This window comes from Herpailurus yagouaroundi, unplaced genomic scaffold (genome assembly GCF_014898765.1).
Source record: "Herpailurus yagouaroundi ecotype Mexico unplaced genomic scaffold, PumYag 159, whole genome shotgun sequence".
Classification (NCBI taxonomy): Eukaryota; Metazoa; Chordata; class Mammalia; order Carnivora; family Felidae; genus Herpailurus; species Herpailurus yagouaroundi.
In genome coordinates this window covers 84129492-84147833 of record NW_024412400.1, presented here as the reverse complement: position 1 = coordinate 84147833, position 18342 = coordinate 84129492, and the positions used below count along the sequence as shown (strand labels likewise).

General features: G+C 40.4%; 1 long non-coding RNA gene across 1 annotated transcript in view; it reads right to left on the bottom strand.

The window, feature by feature from the left end:
• Nucleotides 1-672: 672 nt before the first annotated feature.
• The window catches only part of LOC121033382 (uncharacterized), an 84266-nt gene continuing 66596 nt past the window's right edge, over nt 673-18342 (bottom strand). The window contains exons 4-5 of the long non-coding RNA XR_005791864.1: nt 1826-2200; nt 673-870 (exon numbers count right to left, since the gene is read on the bottom strand). This is a non-coding gene — a long non-coding RNA (uncharacterized LOC121033382). The remainder of the gene's footprint in view (nt 871-1825; nt 2201-18342) is intronic.

Genomic DNA, 18342 nt, shown 5'->3' with positions numbered 1-18342 from the left:
AAAGGGAAGCTTTGCAGAAACTCCCGAGCTAACCAGTACCCAGCCATACAGACACTGAATATAACTCCTGTGTCAAAAGCAAGGATTTAATTACTGGAGATAGGACTGGACAGAGGCAATACTGCAGCTAGATTAATTACCCCTACTTATAAAAGTCAAGGGAAGAATAACATTATTTTACCCTCTCAGATTATCTTTGTTTAAAACTTAGTCTAGTCAATTTCATTTGAAAATAATTAGCAAACATCTGGTGTTCTGTGGCTATTTCCCTCCCCATGATATAGATTCTTCTCACTTGGGTGAGCATTAATGGCATTTCCCTGCAGTGACTCTGCTCCTTTTCTGAGGAAGATTTCTGTAAGTGGAAACCACAGCTGAATTGGGTGCTGTTTCTTGTACAGTAGGGTGATCTATCGTGTTCATCTGGAGCTACAGTCATAAAGTTGTGGGTTCATTACGCCATTTTAACTGCCGCTGATCATGATAACTGCAAGTGTGACTCTGCAAATGCATTCAACCATTTTAAGGACGTAACAAGAAGGTAATCAATCCTCTATTCAATTTTGTCATTTCTTTTTTATAACTTTAACTCTCCTCTTTGATAAACACCTAGATATTAGCGTTTTGGGGCTGAAGCAGGATATACTAAATCAGAGATCCCAAAACTATATGACACAGACCATGTTTATTATGCACAAAGCCACATAGAAAGTCCAGCTGGACAACTGACCTGAAGAATCTAAGTGAAGAGGCAGAGAGGTAACGAGGGTCACCAGAGCAAGACAATTAGGACACATGGTGGGGACTGCATCCGCATCTTGAGAGGTTTCCTGAGGCCCGGACTGCAGTCTCAGATCTTAGTCCCAGGACCTTAAACATGAGAAGGGACAGGAATATCAAGAGCTCCAATCCCAAGCAGACATTCCCCTTCCTTCATGGTTCCTTCCTTGGGAAAAACGACACAGTATATATGAGCTAAGAAGAAAAGAGCAGGATTAATAGATGTTACCATTACCTGGTAGGAGTTAATAACTGTAATTGAGCAAAGAGTTTGGCTTAAATCATTGGTAGCTAAAACAAAAAGACAATATAACCATTGTTGTTTGGGGTGGGGGACACAAAAGATCTCTAAGCTTGTCTGTGGTGACTTTCCCCTTGTGATTATATTTGTTTGTGGGAATCTTATGTGGCACATTTAGCAATGCAGTGGAAAATATCGTTCTTTGTGAATCTGAAATGCTTTCTTCAGATCCTGAAATCTCTCAGGCCACTGTCTCACTGAACGTCACCTGCTGGCAGTGAGGAATCTTGAGTAGTCCAGATTGAGATTTTACATTTGTTTCTGCAAAGGGTGATTATAGGCCCGGACTAATGTTTTAATCTAAGTTTTTAGTTGAAAGTGTCCAGACTACAGAGGTGGCATACATTTGAACCAGGTAAGGTCCACATCACTGGTTACTAATGCTTAGGGCAGACTTCTTTCCAGTCAGAAGCAGGCCTAAGATAGATGCTTCTAGTCACTGAGTTATGTTAATGATACTCTTTGACTACAGAAACAGTAGTGTCAGGCAGTGGTTGAAGTTGTGGAATGGAATCACGCAGGGAGCAGTTGTCACTAGAGAGTTCCCTGCATTCACGGTCGTAAGATCCCGCCCCCCCCCCCCCCAACAACAGAAATGGGACATGTCAGCAAGCACAAAGCTCAAAGGAGCAGCCTGAGCTGAGACACGGGGGCAGCACCCAATAAAACCAGACCCCCCAAAACTTGACTTTGTTAGGCCTTTCAGTTCTTTGTCTCAACTCATCACTCACTCGTCTGACTCACCTGCTTCTGATGATATTGGCTTCTGACACGGAATGATTTCTCTTTTCTTTCTTGAATGATTTCTTATACCTGGTTTTGCCTCATGTCTCTGTTCTGATGTTTGTCTCTGCATCTCTTGCCCTGAGTTCTGGATTCTTTTCTTGATTGCAATTTGCATTTGCTGATTGAGGTAGGCACTTCAGTCAGTCCAACACAGTCCCAAAGACCCTTGCACATAGGTGGTGGCTGTTAAGTCCATTATTCCTGCTAATCCACCTGCAGAATCACGCAACGAATCAACCCAAGCTGGGAAGGGTGGGGCTCCGCTCTGGAGGGGTTCCTTGAGAGAAAGGCAGGTCTGTGGAGTGAAAACTTGATCTGGTAAGAAGGCTGGTCCTGTGGATGGGATTCAAGGAGAGAGATCACAGAGAAGGGAAAAAAAGTTAAATTTGGGGTACACAAGGATACCCCTGAATTCTTCCTGAACGTGGCAGATTCTTCTATAAAAGAGACAAAGCAGAGCAAGAGCCCACTAATCCTGTCTGGGATCCTACATCCTGGCGTAAAGGAACCTGACAATTCTAAGTTTCATCAACGGTAAGTTGAACCATAGGATCCAGCAATTCCACTGGGTATATGCTCCCCCAAAAATGAAAAGCAGGGACTCAAATAGGTGTTTCTAGACCCGTGTTCATAGCATAGCAGTATTATTCACAAAAGGTGGAAGCAACCTAGTATCCATCAACAAATGAATGGATAAACAAAAGGTGCCGAATACATACAATGGAACATTATTCAGTCTTAAATAGGAAGGAAATTTCGACATGTTCTACAAGATGGATGAACTTTGAACATATTATTTTAAGTGAGCTAAACCAGTTATGAAAGGACACATGCTAAATGATTCCACTTACATAAGGTACCTAGAATAGTCACATTCAGCGGGACAGAAAGTAGAAGAGTTGTTGCCAGGGGCTGCGAGGAGGGGGAATAGAAAGTTATTGTTTAGGGGCGCCTGGGTGGCTCAGTCGGTTAAGCGTTCAACTTCAGCTCAGGTCATGATCTCATGGTTCGTGAGTTTGAGCCCCACATTGGGCTCTGTCCTGAAAGCTCAGAACCTGGAGACTGCTTCGGATTCTGTGCCTCCCTCCCTCTCTGCTCCTCTGCAGTTCATGCTCTGTCTCCACCTCTCTCTCTCTCTCTCTCAAAAATAAAAAATTAAAAAAAAAGGAAGTTATTGTTTAGGGTCACCTGGGTGGCTCAGTTGGTTAAGCGGCTATCATCTTCTCAGGTCATGATCTCATGGTTCATGAGTTTGAGCCCGGCCTCCGGCTCTGTGGTGACCACACAGAGTCTTCTTGGGATTCTCTCTTTCTCTCTCTCTGCTCCTCCCCTACTTGTTCTTTCTCTCTTTCTCAAAGTAAATAAATAAACTTAAAACAAAAAAGAAAGTTATTGTTTAATGGGTACAGAGTTTCAGTGAGAGCAGATTAAAAATTCTTGGAGATACATGGTGGTGACGATTATGCAGCACTGTGACTGTACTGAAAGCCACTGACCCATACACTTGCAAATGGTTAAACTGATAAATTTTATATTATGCAAATTGTAGCACATTAAAAAAAAAAAGAGTGAAGAAAGAAAAAAAAGTGACTTGGGACTGGTGGGGTGTGGGAGGAGTGACTGCAGAGATGTTAATATCCACCCCATCCCCTAAAGGAAAAAAGATCATCCCTGAGAGTGTAGACAGAAGCTGTTGTTGAATCGAGTTGTGACGGGCAAAAGAAGACAGAGGTAAGTTAACAGGGTTCAGTTCCTCATAAATATTGGCTCAAACTACCAGCCATAGGTGCAAGGGTTCCACAAATAATCTAAAGTTATTGTATTGAGTAGAGCACCCTATCTGATCTGTTCGAATGCCTGCTAACATGCTTACCACACATACACAGACACACACACACACACACAGACATTACATGCATACTGTTCCTACCTAATTGTGCAATCCTAATAGCCCCGGGAATTTGCACCTAGTACAGCCTTCGCTCATTTAGCCTTGTCCTTGAGGACAAGGACATGCCCTATTGAATGCCCTCAGGTATGATGTGTGAGTGGACAAGTCAATGGGAGAAGCAACACTAGAAGCAATCAAGAGTGGCCAGGGCCAATGCAAGCTCATTGCACTCAGCCTCAGCACCTCCTTAAGCCTGTGTTCAGTGGTCTCCAAATAGGCAAGGTGCAACATTAGACTTTGGTCTCCAAATTTAGCTAATATCTGCTCTTTGCTTTGACTTCAGCCTCAGCCTTTGGAAGGCCAAATAACTGAATGCCTAACTGTAGTGTCATTCCTGGTGTCTCTGAAATGATGTGTGTGTGATCAGTGACCGTGAGATTGGGTAAGTTACCCTTGGGTCTAATCCATGAATCAACATCAGTTGCATAAACAGGGGCATGTCATTTAGATGGCTTGTGATTGTCAGAATATTCACTTTCACATACAAGTAAAGCATTTTAGATGTAAGTGCGATTAAAATTTCCTTGTGTGTTTTGGTTTCTGAGATTCTTTGTGATTCAGTTGAAGTATAAATATTTATTTATGAGTTCAGAGGATGCTGCTGTAATAATGAATGGTGACTGTGAACAACATGTTCATTTTACACATAAAATAAGGGTTTTTCAAATAGTTAAGTATTTAGTTCATGGGATTAACTTACTGAGATTGCTTCATCATCCTTGACTAAATTCTGCAGGAGCTGAAGAGGAAGGAAAGCTTCACTTCTGTCATCACTGTAAGAAAATAGATAAAGTTGGACACCTTGTCATGCCACCTAGAATTGTTGCCTAAACTGGCAGAATTAGCCACCAAGATCTTTGTTCCTCTACTCACTTCGGCTGAAAATAAACATCTGTTCACAGCCCAGATGTGCAGTTTAGGGACCACACATCTGTGCTGAGAAATTGCTTTTCCCACACTAGGTCCTACACCCTTAACGGTTGACTCCTGAAAGTTTGAACCATTACAAATTTTATAAGATTTGATTGTAACATATTATTCTGTGATATCCATTCTGTGATGATTAGGTTGACCAGCATATGCTGGTTTTCCTGCAAATGAGGGTGTTCCCGGGCGGGGGATTTGTGTGCTAACATCAGGAAAGTCCAGGGCCCTCTGGAATGAGTTGGTCACCCTAATGATGGTGATGCAGCCTCAGCTTTGGATTAGAGTTCATATTGCCTTTAACATTTAGCCTAAGGTCTGTATTTGATGTAGAGCCATATCTAGCCATATCTAGTGCAATGCTGACTACCTGTCCAGCACAGAAGAATACAGGAGCACAGAATGACAGGTCTGGAGGGAAAGTGTAAGGCTGTTTAGTGACCCATCAGACTTGAGGTAGTGTACTCAAACTCCTAGCACCTCATGGATGGACCCAAAATTCTGGGCCCCCAGAATGAGCCCTGGTATCCATGTACTTCTCATGTTCAATACTCTATCCTCTTTATAGTTGCTATTGTTGACTTCCCTACAGTACAAGGTATCTGCTTACGTTTTTACTTCTCAGACTGCCTGGTATTCCAGTTTTTATTTGCTAGGCCCTATTCCTGGTCTGAGTCCTTTACATAAATGTTTTTGTTAGTTGAAGACAAGTCAGTATATTGCTTTTGAGTTTGTAAACATTGCCTAGATTAATGAACCAGGACCGTTACTCTGTTTTCTCAGTGTGCTGGGACATAGTGCAACTGATCAGTAGGTGTGTTCCTGTCATTGAACTGGTTTCCTCTTTTTTTTTTTAATGTTTATATGTTTTTGAGAGAGAGAGAGAATGAATTGGGGAGGGGCAGAGAGAGAGAGTGAGGCAGAATCCCAAGCAGATTCCTCACTGTCCGTGCAGAGTCTGATGTGGGCTCAAACTCACAAACCATGAGATCATAACATGAGCCGAAATCAAGAGAATGCTTAACAGACTGAGCTACCCAGGTGCCCCTGAAATGGCTTCTTATTTATATAAAAGGTTATTTGGTTAAAACTCAACCAATTTGTGGAAGAAAAAAAAAAGGCTGGCCAAAAGTTCAATAAGACGATTAGTCTATATTTTGGGGATTTATTTTTATTTTTTTTAAATCTTTTTTAATGTTTTATTTATTTTTGAGACAGGGAGAGACAGAGCACGAACAGGGGAGGGTCAGAGAGAGGGAGACACAGAATCTGAAACAGGCTCCAGGCTCTGAGCTGTCAGCACAGAGCCCGACGCAGGGCTCGAACTCACGGACCGCAAGATCATGACCTGAGCCGAAGTCGGCCACTTAACCGACTGAGCCACCCAGGCACCCCTATATTTTGGGGATTTAAAAAGAATTTTCTTTCTAAAAAGGAAGAGGTGGAGGGGATTAGGGTAAATAGCCACGAATTATTATGATAATTTTCTTAGTGCTTGTATTAATCCAGTCAGTCCTCACAATGGCTTTGCCAGTTAGGTCCTGTATATTGTTAGACTATCACTGGCACTGGTTAGGAGACTTGAGACCACAGTCACAAAGCTAGGAATTGGTAGAGGCATAATTTGAACCCAGGTGCTCAAAGCTTCCCTACACTCTTGTATTTTTCATGATGGATACAACACGGTCTTTAATATTTCTATAGTACAATTCTATAGCTATATTGTGAAATATTTTTGAAATTGTAACTTTTATTTAAACTTCATTTTTTCATTACTTAGAAACTAATTTTACTCATCCAGTTCATTCCAAATAAAAGTTACCCATTATTATAGAATAATCTTGAAAAGTTTATGAAAAGTATGAGATCCAGCAACCAGCTACTTATGATTTGAATCAATGTTAGTGTTCTTTCAGTGGTAAAGAAACATACAACACATCCTATACAGAGGGGTGAGATGGGGTAGGAAAATGACAGAGGTGGTATGAGAAAGTGGAAACGAAGGCATCTCGGGGCTATTTGCTTAGAACATTTTTTCATCTAAAAAAAAAGAGAGAAGAAAAAATTATAATCATATTTTAAAATGGCTCTTTACCCATATTATAACAATGACTAGAAACTTTCCATCTGAATTGAAGTCACAGCCTTATAAGTAGTCACTCTCAAAATCATCTGCCTGTTACTCTAGAGCCAAAGACACAATAGCCTCTCAGGTCCCTAGAATTTTCTGATTCTGAATCAGTCCCTTTCACTGCTTGTCTGTATTTTCTTCTGCCCCAAACAGTGAAGAGATGCAAATATCCAAAAGGCTATTTTCCATGCTTGTTGGGGTAATAGCTAGCCCATAAGATGCTAACCTACACAATGCTATTATTGGTCATAAATAGATCAAGATGACTTACCACCGTGAAAATTCATAGTAATATCTCTAACTATATTAGAACCTGCTTGAGATGTACAAAGCACTCTCATGGACTCAGTCAAGTCCCATAACAACCCTGAAAGTTAGGAGTTATTATCCCCAGCTCCTAAAGAAAGAGAAATAGAAGTGCTAAGGATCTCTTCCAGAGTCATACAGTATTCTAATTGCAAATCTAGCATACTTGGCATTATACACAGACTAATAATAAGACATGAACAATTTGAAAAGGAAGAGATTCCTTTGTATGTGTGACATTAGAGGGCATCAAAAGAAATAACCAATACTGTAGCATAAATCTTCTTTCAAGAACGATAACACGAGATGGAAAGAATCCTGTCATTAATTCTTCCTGCTAACACTCTTTATCCCTCTTAAGGATATTAATAAAAACTTTAAGGCTTTGGAAATCTGTATCAATTTATTCTCTCTCTCATATATACACATGTATATATACACATATACATATATCTTATATAAATTACACATATATTCACATATCATACATATATATGTGTGTGTGTGTGTGTATGTAAAAGTTTAATTTTATTTTAAGGTAGGCAGAACACCTGCATGCAGAATTATATATAAGTGAATGATGCTCATGTTCAAATCTACTGATAATTAAGATGCCTTGTGCATGGAGTGTGGTTTACAAAAATATTAATGCTAGTAGGATTGATTCAGTGAGAGCCACGCACCGTCCAAGAATTATCCCCGTATTATTTATTAAAGAAAAAAATTCCTTTTGCTAAAAAAGTAGAAAATAGCTCTATCCATTTTTCAATATGCCTAGAAAACTATTACCAGGGATGTCTCATTGTGTTGATTGCCCTCCTGTGCGTAAAATGCATATTAAAATTAGAAATCAACAAAAGAAATAAATATTTGTTGTCATGTCTACATTTGGGAGGTAAAGGCCTACAGCTTGGTTGAGAAAGTAAGATGGATATGCACATAGCGTGACTAATAGAAATGGGACTTCCCCACCCTAATTCAGTTTTCTCTTTGTATTCTGTTACCAGGCTGGAGCAGCTGACTGGTCAACAGTGCCTGAATTTGGTGCTCTGGTTGTACCAATTTTATACCCTTGGGTTAAAGAGATACTGAACTCCAACTGTAAGTCACCAGAAGCCAAATAAAACGTTAATAAAAAACAGAATTCAGCTTGTTTTGTTATATTTTCCTTTATCTATGTTTCTTGGTTTTGTTTGCTTTTTATTTTAATTAGACTTACTCAAATTTCTTTAGTGTGTATATATTTTAACCAAATATTCAGGTACTGAGAAAAATATCAAGTGGTGCCAACATTAGCCATCACACAATCACTTTGTTTACTCTGACTGGGAACCTAAGAAATTCCAAAATACATTATGGCATGGAGGATGAGCCCATGACCTGTATGTGGGGGTGGGGGTTGGTTGGCTGCATTTACAACTGTAAACTTTCCAATATTTTATGTGATGGATACTAACTTACTAAATTGCAAAATCAAGGTTCTCATTTTTGTGTGTGTCGGGAAATATTGTAACTAAGGGAAATTTTTTTTCCTTGATTACTCATAACTATGATAAGCCTATTGGAGAAACTAGGACATTTTTCAGCACATAAAAATTGATTGCAGTCACAAGCCCATGATATCTACATTTTTAACTTTGAAACTGATGCTCATAGTTCTTTGTCCTTTCACAAAAAGGCTGTATTTATTTTTTCTGGAGAAGAAAGACATTTATGAATCATGCCTCAGCCATATGCATTGGAAAAGAAATTATAAAGGTGGCATGTCAAAAAAATAAGTGCAGCATAACTCATCATAATATCCAATTCTATATTCTCAGCCTTAGTGGCCTGCAGGCACACATAGGAGATGATTCATCTCAGAACTCCCCGAAAAACCTAGCATAATGCTTTGCACATAGTAGGTGCTTGCTAAATGTCTGATTATGCATTGAATGGATAAACTAAAGCTATTTATCCTGCCAATGTCCAAATTGCTCTCCAGACAGCTTGGGTAAGGATAATATCTGTTTGTCAGAGACATTTATTCACACAGTTGTGAATGTTACCCTTGAAAATACAGGAAGTATTTTTATAGTGTTACCCTTGAAAACACAGGAAGTTAGAGGTTTTTTTTTTTTTTTTTTTTTGTTTAGAACAATCTATAAAGACAGAATGATAATGACAAGTAGGTTGTATACCAGAACACATGAGTGGCCATGGGTCACAAAGAAAATGATACATATTGACTTAACTCAATAGACATTAGATATTAAATTAGTCCGGCTTCTCCAGAGAACTAGAAGCAAAAGAATGTATGGAGAAAAAGAAGAAGGAAGAGATTTATTACAAGGAACTGACTTACATGATTATGGAGGCTGAGAAGCCCTCAGATCTGCAGGCAGCAAGCTGGAGACCCAGAGAACTGACCCTAGAAAAGCTGATCTTTCCACTCCAAGTCCAAAGGCAAGAAATAATTAATGTCCCAGTTCAACAATCAGACAAGAGGAGTTCCCCCTTATTCATGGGAGGATCAGCCTTCTTGTTCCATTTAGGCCTTCAACTGATTGGTTGAGGCCCACCCACAAAAAGGAGGGCAACTGGCTTGACTCAGCCTACCACTTCAAATGTTAATCTCAACCAGAAACCCCCTCACTGACACACCCAGAATAATGTTTGACCAAACATGTCTGGGCACCAATCACAGACGTGAAGGATTCCATTACTCCCTTCATCCATCATTCTATTTCATTGATAGTTCTTCAGCTTGACAAGCCTATGTCTCACTTTTAACATAATCTTTGCCCATTTATTTTCTCAGCTTATATATAATATATATCATATATCATTAGTATAATATATAGTTATAAACACATATAGTTAATAATGTATAGTTAATTAATAGTATATATGTACCTCCTTCATACACACACACACACACACACACACACACACATATATAAAATCGGTTTCTTGAATACCTCCCCACACACTGATCTCACTCTCCAGAGAGAACAATTTTTTTAATTTTTTAGATATTTATTTTAGATCATATCTCCATTTTTCTAAATCATGAGATTAGGGTGCTATTTCTTGATATTTCTGTTTTAACATACGTTGATTTCCTGTAAGACAAGAATTTTATTCTTTGTTCTCCTCTCTTTCTCCCTCTCTCTCTCTCCCCTGATATGGTTAGTTATAGGACCTTGCTTTTGGTTCAAAAAATGTCTCAGTCTGTATTTCCCAGAAAACGGTACCTAAATCAAAGTTGATAGGCTAATACTTTACTGGAGGTACAACCCTGAGATGCAAGAGTGGGGAGGCAGGGTTACAAACAAGGGAAGCAAACATAAGGGCTGGTGCATTACTGAGCAGCTAAGCCTTGCAAGAACACTAACCAATTGCTTGACCCTATACAAACCCTCCAGAATGGTAGACGAGACCCCCTTAACCTCAGAACTGTCTGTTCTAGAGAAGGAAGGGTAAAGAGTTTGTTAGCTCTTTCCCATCTCCTGTTTTTCATGGGTCATCGAGGCTTCCGCAGATGGGTCTTCACTACTCCATGCTGCCAGGTTGTATTACTCAGGCCTTCCTGGAGGGATGTGACAGAGGTATGTGATGCCCAGCTCTCCCCCTGGGGCGGGCTGAGATGAGGTGACAACCTGGTGGCCAGTGGCCAGTGCTCTCCACTGAGCAAGGAGCCAGGGTATGGGGGTGGGAGGAGATGAGGAACAAATCTAGAGCCGTATAAACTGGGTCACATACAATCAATATTCAGTGTTTTATTTTTGAGACTAAGTAAATATTATCCATGGTGGAGTCTGATATTATTCTAGATTACATTCTCTTATATAATTTAAAATTTTTCCTTCTTTTGAAAATTTACTTTTTATTTACTTATTATTAACTTATCCCCAAACTCTGACAGAATTGTTAATATCTGTTTTATATATCAGGTATTCTATTACACATTTTTCCCCTTTAGATACATTATTTTGGAGCCCTTTGACCTCTCTCTCTAATCTCCGCATGTTGCCTGCTAGACCTGCTCACACCTGGTATGCAAAATGTCCCTTCACTATCATTTTGAAATTGTCTTTTGATTCTCTTATATATGGGTCCCTGTTTCCTGAGTCCAGTGTCTTCCACTTTCATGGTTTATGTTCCAATTTTGTTGGAACAAATCTGCCAGTAGTGTTGTGAAAAAGGTAATATTTTTGAGGTCTTACATGTCTGATGATATTGATGGGGTTCAGGGAAGGCCTCCCCAAACTGTGCCACTTTGGCATATTATTTGGAATTAAGGTTACATGAGAGATAGCTGATACAAGAAGGATGCGCTGACTGTCCCTTCTCTCCCTGAAAGCAAGAAATAAATTCCCTATGTGAAGGGTTACCCTCTCCACACCTGGAGGATAAAAGGTATCCTCATCACCAGAGATAGGGAATTCAAGGCCAAGATGGCTATAGGAACAAGCCTTGTGACTTCATTAAGTTGCTACCCCAAGCCCAAGCTACTTTATCTTGTCAATTCTTTTTTTTTTTTTTCAACGTTTATTTATTTTTGGGACAGAGAGAGACAGAGCATGAACAGGGGAGGGGCAGAGAGAGAGAGGGAGACACAGAATCGGAAACAGGCTCCAGGCTCTGAGCCATCAGCCCAGAGCCCGACGCGGGGCTCGAACTCCCGGACCGCGAGATCGTGACCTGGCTGAAGTCGGACGCTTAACCGACTGCGCCACCCAGGCGCCCCATTGTCAATTCTTAATAAATGTCTGTTTCTTTGTCTAAAAGATAGAGAAGCTGCCTGCTTTGGTCACTTCTTTGTGCCTCGTATTTTTATGAGCTCTTATACATACAAAGTCGAATTGGTTTTTTACCCCTGTTGATCCTGTCTAATGCCAATTTAATGGGTAGACTAGCCAAAGAAGCCAGAAAGGAAGAAAGGAAGAATTTTCCTGTGCTACAATTGTCTTTATTCTTCTCCCCACATTTGACAGGTGGGTTAGCTCACATTTCAGTTTCCTTCAGAATTTTGAAGGCACTACTCCATTTTCTTTTCTCCCCAGTTTGTTGTTGAGATAATTACTGTCATTTGATCCCTGCTACTTTGATGAGATCCTTCCCAACCAGATATACATATTAAGTGTGCTGGGAGCCCACTGGGATCCCTTTAGTCTGCAAACTGTGTCTTGCCTTCTGGGACATTTCATTGTATCTTCTCTTTATTTTCCTCCTCCTTCTATTTATTTATTGTCTGTCTTATGCTTTCTTTTTCTGCAACTTATATCACATGGACATTGGTGCCACTGATCTGATTGTCTACATTCCTGATTTTTTCTATCACATTTTCCTATTTCTTTCTTTTTGTTTTTCTCTCTGACAGTCTCTGGCCTTATCTCCCACTTCTCTACTGAATTTTTTATTTCTGCTATCAATTTTTAATTTTCAAAAGTCCTTTTTACCAGAACTTTTATGCTCTGTATATTCTTTTCTTTAGAGCTTCCTTTTCTTTTTCTGGATGCAATGTCTCCTTCTCCATCTCTTTTACCTCTCATTTCAACCTCTAAATATTTTAACTATTAAAAACATGTAGCTATTTGTCTAAATGTTTTTGTTTTGTTTATTTGCTTTGTCTAAATGTTTCACCTAACTATTTAGTTCTAGGGGCGCCCGAGTGGCTCAGTTGGTTAAGCATCCAATTTTCGCCTCAGGTCATGATCTCACAGTTTTGTGAGTTCAAGCCCTGAATCGGGCTCTGTGCTGACAGTTCAGAGCCTGGATCGTGCTTTAGATTCTGTGTCTCCCTCTCTCTGACCCTCTCTGCTCTCACTCTGTCTCTATCTCTCCCCAAAATAAATAAAACATTAAAAAAAATTTTTTTAACTATTTAAAACAGGACTCAGCCCCCGCCCCCCCATATCTCTTCTCTTCTCTAACCTCCCTCTCCTTATGTAGTCTTATTTACTTCCTGGTTTTAATAACATGTACATGCAGGTGACTCAATCCTTTCATGATACGCTATATAAAACAACTCTTCTTGCCCACCACCTGTGCTCCATTGCTCTCCACTACTTTCCCTTCCTGTATTTTCACGTGAAAAAATTTATTTGTACACACACACACGTATATGTTAATTTTAACTCCTTGGGAGAAACAGAATTCTTTCTACACCAAAGTGTAGACAGTTAGGCAGAGGAATCAGGATCTCTATCCGGAGTTTAATCAGAAGCTCAATTCTAAACAGATTCCATGGGGTTGAACAAAAAGTAGCATACTCTGAATGATACTTTTGGGGATTGTTTAAGAGCACAGTGTCTGCTATTCTAAGCAATTTCTTTCTGGAATTTCTATTGGATTTGTTTTTATTTGTACTATTTATTGCAAGACAGCTGCAATTCAAAACAAAGGGATAGCTGTGTAGTAGATATTTAAGTAGTTGGTATCTTGTCAGTTGTATCTGCTTGCTTGCTCTTTTTATTTTTTATTTATTTATTTTTAGCAAGTGTGGACTTTTCTGACTGCTTGAGCTAAAAGAGAAATGACCCCAAAACAAAAATAAAGTTTATTGGGTGGGAGTTTGACTTACCTAGCTTTAAGAGTATGCTGATTACCGACTCGGAAGATGGCGGCGTAGGAGGACGCTGGGCTCACCGCGCGTCCTGCTGATCACTTAGATTCCACCTACACCTGCCTAAATAACCCAGAAAACCGCCAGAGGATTAGCAGAACGGAGTCTCCGGAGCCAAGCGCAGACGAGAGGCCCACGGAAGAGCGTAGGAAGGGCGGCTAGGCGGTGCACGCTCCACGGACTGGCGGGAGGGAGGTGGGGCGGAGGGGCGGCTCAACCGCCAAGCAGAGCCCCCGAGTCTGGCTGGCAAAAGCAGAGGGGCCGGACGGACAGACGGAGTATGTTCCGACAGCAAGCGCGACTTAGCGTCTGGGAGGTCATAAGTTAACAGCTCTGCACAGAGAGCGGGAAGACTGGAGGACAAAGGGAGGGAGAGCTGCTGAGCCCCCGGACGACAGGCTCAGTTTGGTGGGGAACAAAGGCGCTCGCCAGCGCCATCTCCCCCGCCCATCCCTCAGCCAAAATCCCAAAGGGAACCAGTTCCTGCCAGCACAAACACCCAACTCTGTGCTTCTGCGGAGCCAAACCTCCGGCAGCGGATCTGACTCCCTCCCACTGCCACAGGGCCCCTCCTGAAGTGGATCACCTAAGGAGAAGCAAGCTAAGCCTGCCCCTCCTGCCCCCGTGCACCTTGCCTACCCACCCCAGGTAATACGCCAGATCCCCAGCACCACAAGCTTGGCAGTGTGCAAGTAGCCCAGACGGGCCACGCCACCCCACAGTGAATCCCGCCCCTAGGAGAGGGGAAAAGAAGGCACACACCAGTCTGACTGTGGCCCCAGCGGTGGGCTGGGGGCAGACATCAGGACTGACTGTGGCCCCACCCACCAACTCCAGTTATACACCACAGCACAGGGGAAGTGCCATGCAGGACCTCACCACTTCAGGGACTATCCAAAATGACCAAACGGAAGAATTCCCCTCAGAAGAATCTCCAGGAAATAACAACAGCTAATGAACTGATCAAAAAGGATTTAAATAATATAACAGAAAGTGAATTTAGAATAATAGTCATAAAATTAATCGCTGGGCTTGAAAACAGTATAGCTGACAGCAGAGAATCTCTTGCTACAGAGATCAAGGGACTAAGGAACAGTCACAAGGAGCTGAAAAGCGCTTTAAACGAAATGCAAAACAAAATGGAAACGACGACAGCTTGGATTGAAGAGGCAGAGGAGAGAATAGGTGAACTAGAAGATAATGTTATGGAAAAAGAGGAAGCTGAGAGAAAGAGAGATAAAAAAATCCAGGAGTATGAGGGGAAAATTAGAGAACTAAGTGATACACTAAAAAGAAATAATATACGCCTAATTGGTATCCCAGAGGAGGAAGAGAGAAGGAAAGGTGCTGAAGGGGTACTTGAAGAAATAATAGCTGAGAACTTCCCTGAAGTGGGGAAGGAAAAAGGCATTGAAATCCAAGAGGCACAGAGAACTCCCTTCAGACGTAACTTGAATTGATCTTCTGCACGACATATCATAGTGTAACTGGCAAAATACAAGGATAAAGAGAAAATTCTGAAAGCAGCAAGGGATAAACGTGCCCTCACATATAAAGGGAGACCTATAAGACTCGTGACTGATCTCTCTTTTGAAACTTGGCAGGCCAGAAAGAATTGGCACGATATTTTCAGTGTGCTAAACAGGAAAAATATGCAGCCGAGAATCCTTTATCCAGCAAGTCTGTCATTTAGAATAGAAGGAGAGATAAAGGTCTTCCCAAACAAACAAAAAGTGAAGGAATGTGTCACCACTAAACCAGCCCTACAAGAGATCCTAAGGGGGATCTTGTGAGACAAAGTACAAGAGACATCACTACAAGCATAAAACATACAGACATCACAATGACTCTAAACCCATATCTTTCTATAACACTGAATGTAAATGGATTAAATGCGCCAACCAAAAGACATAGGGTATCAGAATGGATAAAAAAACAAGACCCATCTATTTGCTGTCTACAAGAGACTCATTTTAGACCTGAGGACACCTTTAGATTGAGAGTGAGGGGATGGAGAACTATTTATCATGCTACTGGAAGCCAAAAGAAAGCTGGAGTAGCCATACTTATATCAGACAAACTAGACTTTAAATTAAAGGCTGTAACAAGAGATGAAGAAGGGCATTATGTAATAATTACAGGGTCTATCCATCAGGAAGAGCTAACAATTATAAATGTCTATGCGCCGAATACCGGAGCCCCCAAATATATAAACAATTACTCATAAACATAAGCAACCTTATTGAGAAGAATGTGGTAATTGCAGGGGACTTTAACACCCCACTTACAGAAATGGATAGATCATCTAGACACACGGTCAATAAAGAAACAAGGGCCCTGAATGAGACATTGGATCAGATGGACTTGACAGATATATTTAGAACTCTGTATCCCAAAGCAACAGAATATACTTTCTTCTCGAGTGCACATGGAACATTCTCCGAGATAGATCACATACTGGGTCACAAAACAGCCCTTCATAAGTTTACAAGAATTGAAATTATACCATGCATACTTTCAGACCACAATGCTATGAAGCTTGAAATCAACCACAGAAAAAAGTCTGGAAAACCTCCAAAAGCATGGAGGTTAAAGAACACCCTACTAACGAATGAGTGGGTCAACCAGGCAATTCGAGAAGAAATTAAAAAATATATGGAAACAAACGAAAATGAAAATACAACAATCCAAACGCTTTGGGACGCAGCGAAGGCAGTCCTGAGAGGAAAATACATTGCAATCCAGGCCTATCTCAAGAAACAAGAAAAATCCCAAATACAAAATCTAACAGCACACCTAAAGGAAATAGAAGCAGAACAGCAAAGGCAGCCTAAATCCAGCAGAAGAAGAGAAATAATAAAGATCAGAGCAGAAATAAACAATATAGAATCTAAAAAAACTGTAGAGCAGATCAACGAAACCAAGAGTTGGTTTTTTGAAAAAATAAACAAAATTGACAAACCTCTAGCCAGGCTTCTCAAAAAGAAAAGGGAGATGACCCAAATAGATAAAATCATGAATGAAAATGGAATTATTACAACCAATCCCTCAGAGATACAAACAATTATCAGGGAATACTATGAAAAATTATATGGCAACAAATTGGACAACCTGGAAGAAATGGACAAATTCCTAAACACCCACACTCTTCCAAAACTCAATCAGGAGGAAATAGAAAGCATGAACAGACCCATAACCAGCAAAGAAATTGAATCGGTTATCAAAAATCTCCCAACAAATAAGAGTCCAGGACCAGATGGCTTCCCAGGGGAGTTCTACCAGACGTTTAAAGCAGAGATAATACCTATCCTTCTCAAGCTATTCCAAGAAATAGAAAGGGAAGGAAAACTTCCAGACTCATTCTATGAAGCCAGTATTACTTTGATTCCTAAACCAGACAGAGACCCAGTAAAAAAAGAGAACTACAGGCCAATATCCCTGATGAATATGGATGCAAAAATTCTCAATAAGATACTAGCAAATCGAATTCAACGGCATATAAAAAGAATTATTCACCATGATCAAGTGGGATTCATTCCTGGGATACAGGGCTGGTTCAACATTCGCAAATCAACAACGTGATACATCACATTAACAAAAAAAAAGAGAAGAACCATATGGTCCTGTCAATTGATGCAGAAAAGGCCTTTGACAAAATCCAGCACCCTTTCTTAATAAAAACCCTTGAGAAAGTTGGGATAGAAGGAACATACTTAAAGATCATAAAAGCCATTTATGAAAAGCCCACAGCTAACATCATCCTCAACGGGGAAAAACTGAGAGCTTTTCCCCTGAGATCAGGAACACGACAGGGATGCCCACTCTCACCGCTGTTGTTTAACATAGTGCTGGAAGTTCTAGCATCAGCAATCAGACAACAAAAGGAAATCAAAGGCATCAAAATTGGCAAAGATGAAGTCAAGCTTTCGCTTTTTGCAGATGACATGATATTATACATGGAAAATCCGATAGACTCCACCAAAAGTCTGCTAGACCTGATACATGAATTCAGCAAAGTTGCAGGATACAAAATCAATGTACAGAAATCAGTTGCATTCTTATACACTAACAATGAAGCAACAGAAAGACAAATAAAGAAACTGATCCCATTCACAATTGCACCAAGAAGCATAAAATACCTAGGAATAAATCTAACCAAAGATGTAAAGGATCTGTATGCTGAAAACTATAGAAAGCTTATGAAGGTAATTGAAGAAGATTTAAAGAAATGGAAAGACATTCCCTGCTCATGGATTGGAAGAATAAATATTGTCAAAATGTCAATACTACCCAAAGCTATCTACACATTCAATGCAATCCCAATCAAAATTGCACCAGCAGTCTTCTCGAAACTAGAACAAGCAATCCTAAAATTCATATGGAACCACAAAAGGCCCCGAATAGCCAAAGGAATTTTGAAGAAGAAGACGAAAGCAGGAGGCATCACAATCCCAGACTTTAGCCTCTACTACAAAGCTGTAATCATCGAGACAGCATGGTATTGGCACAAAAACAGACACATAGACCAATGGAATAGAATAGAAACCCCAGAA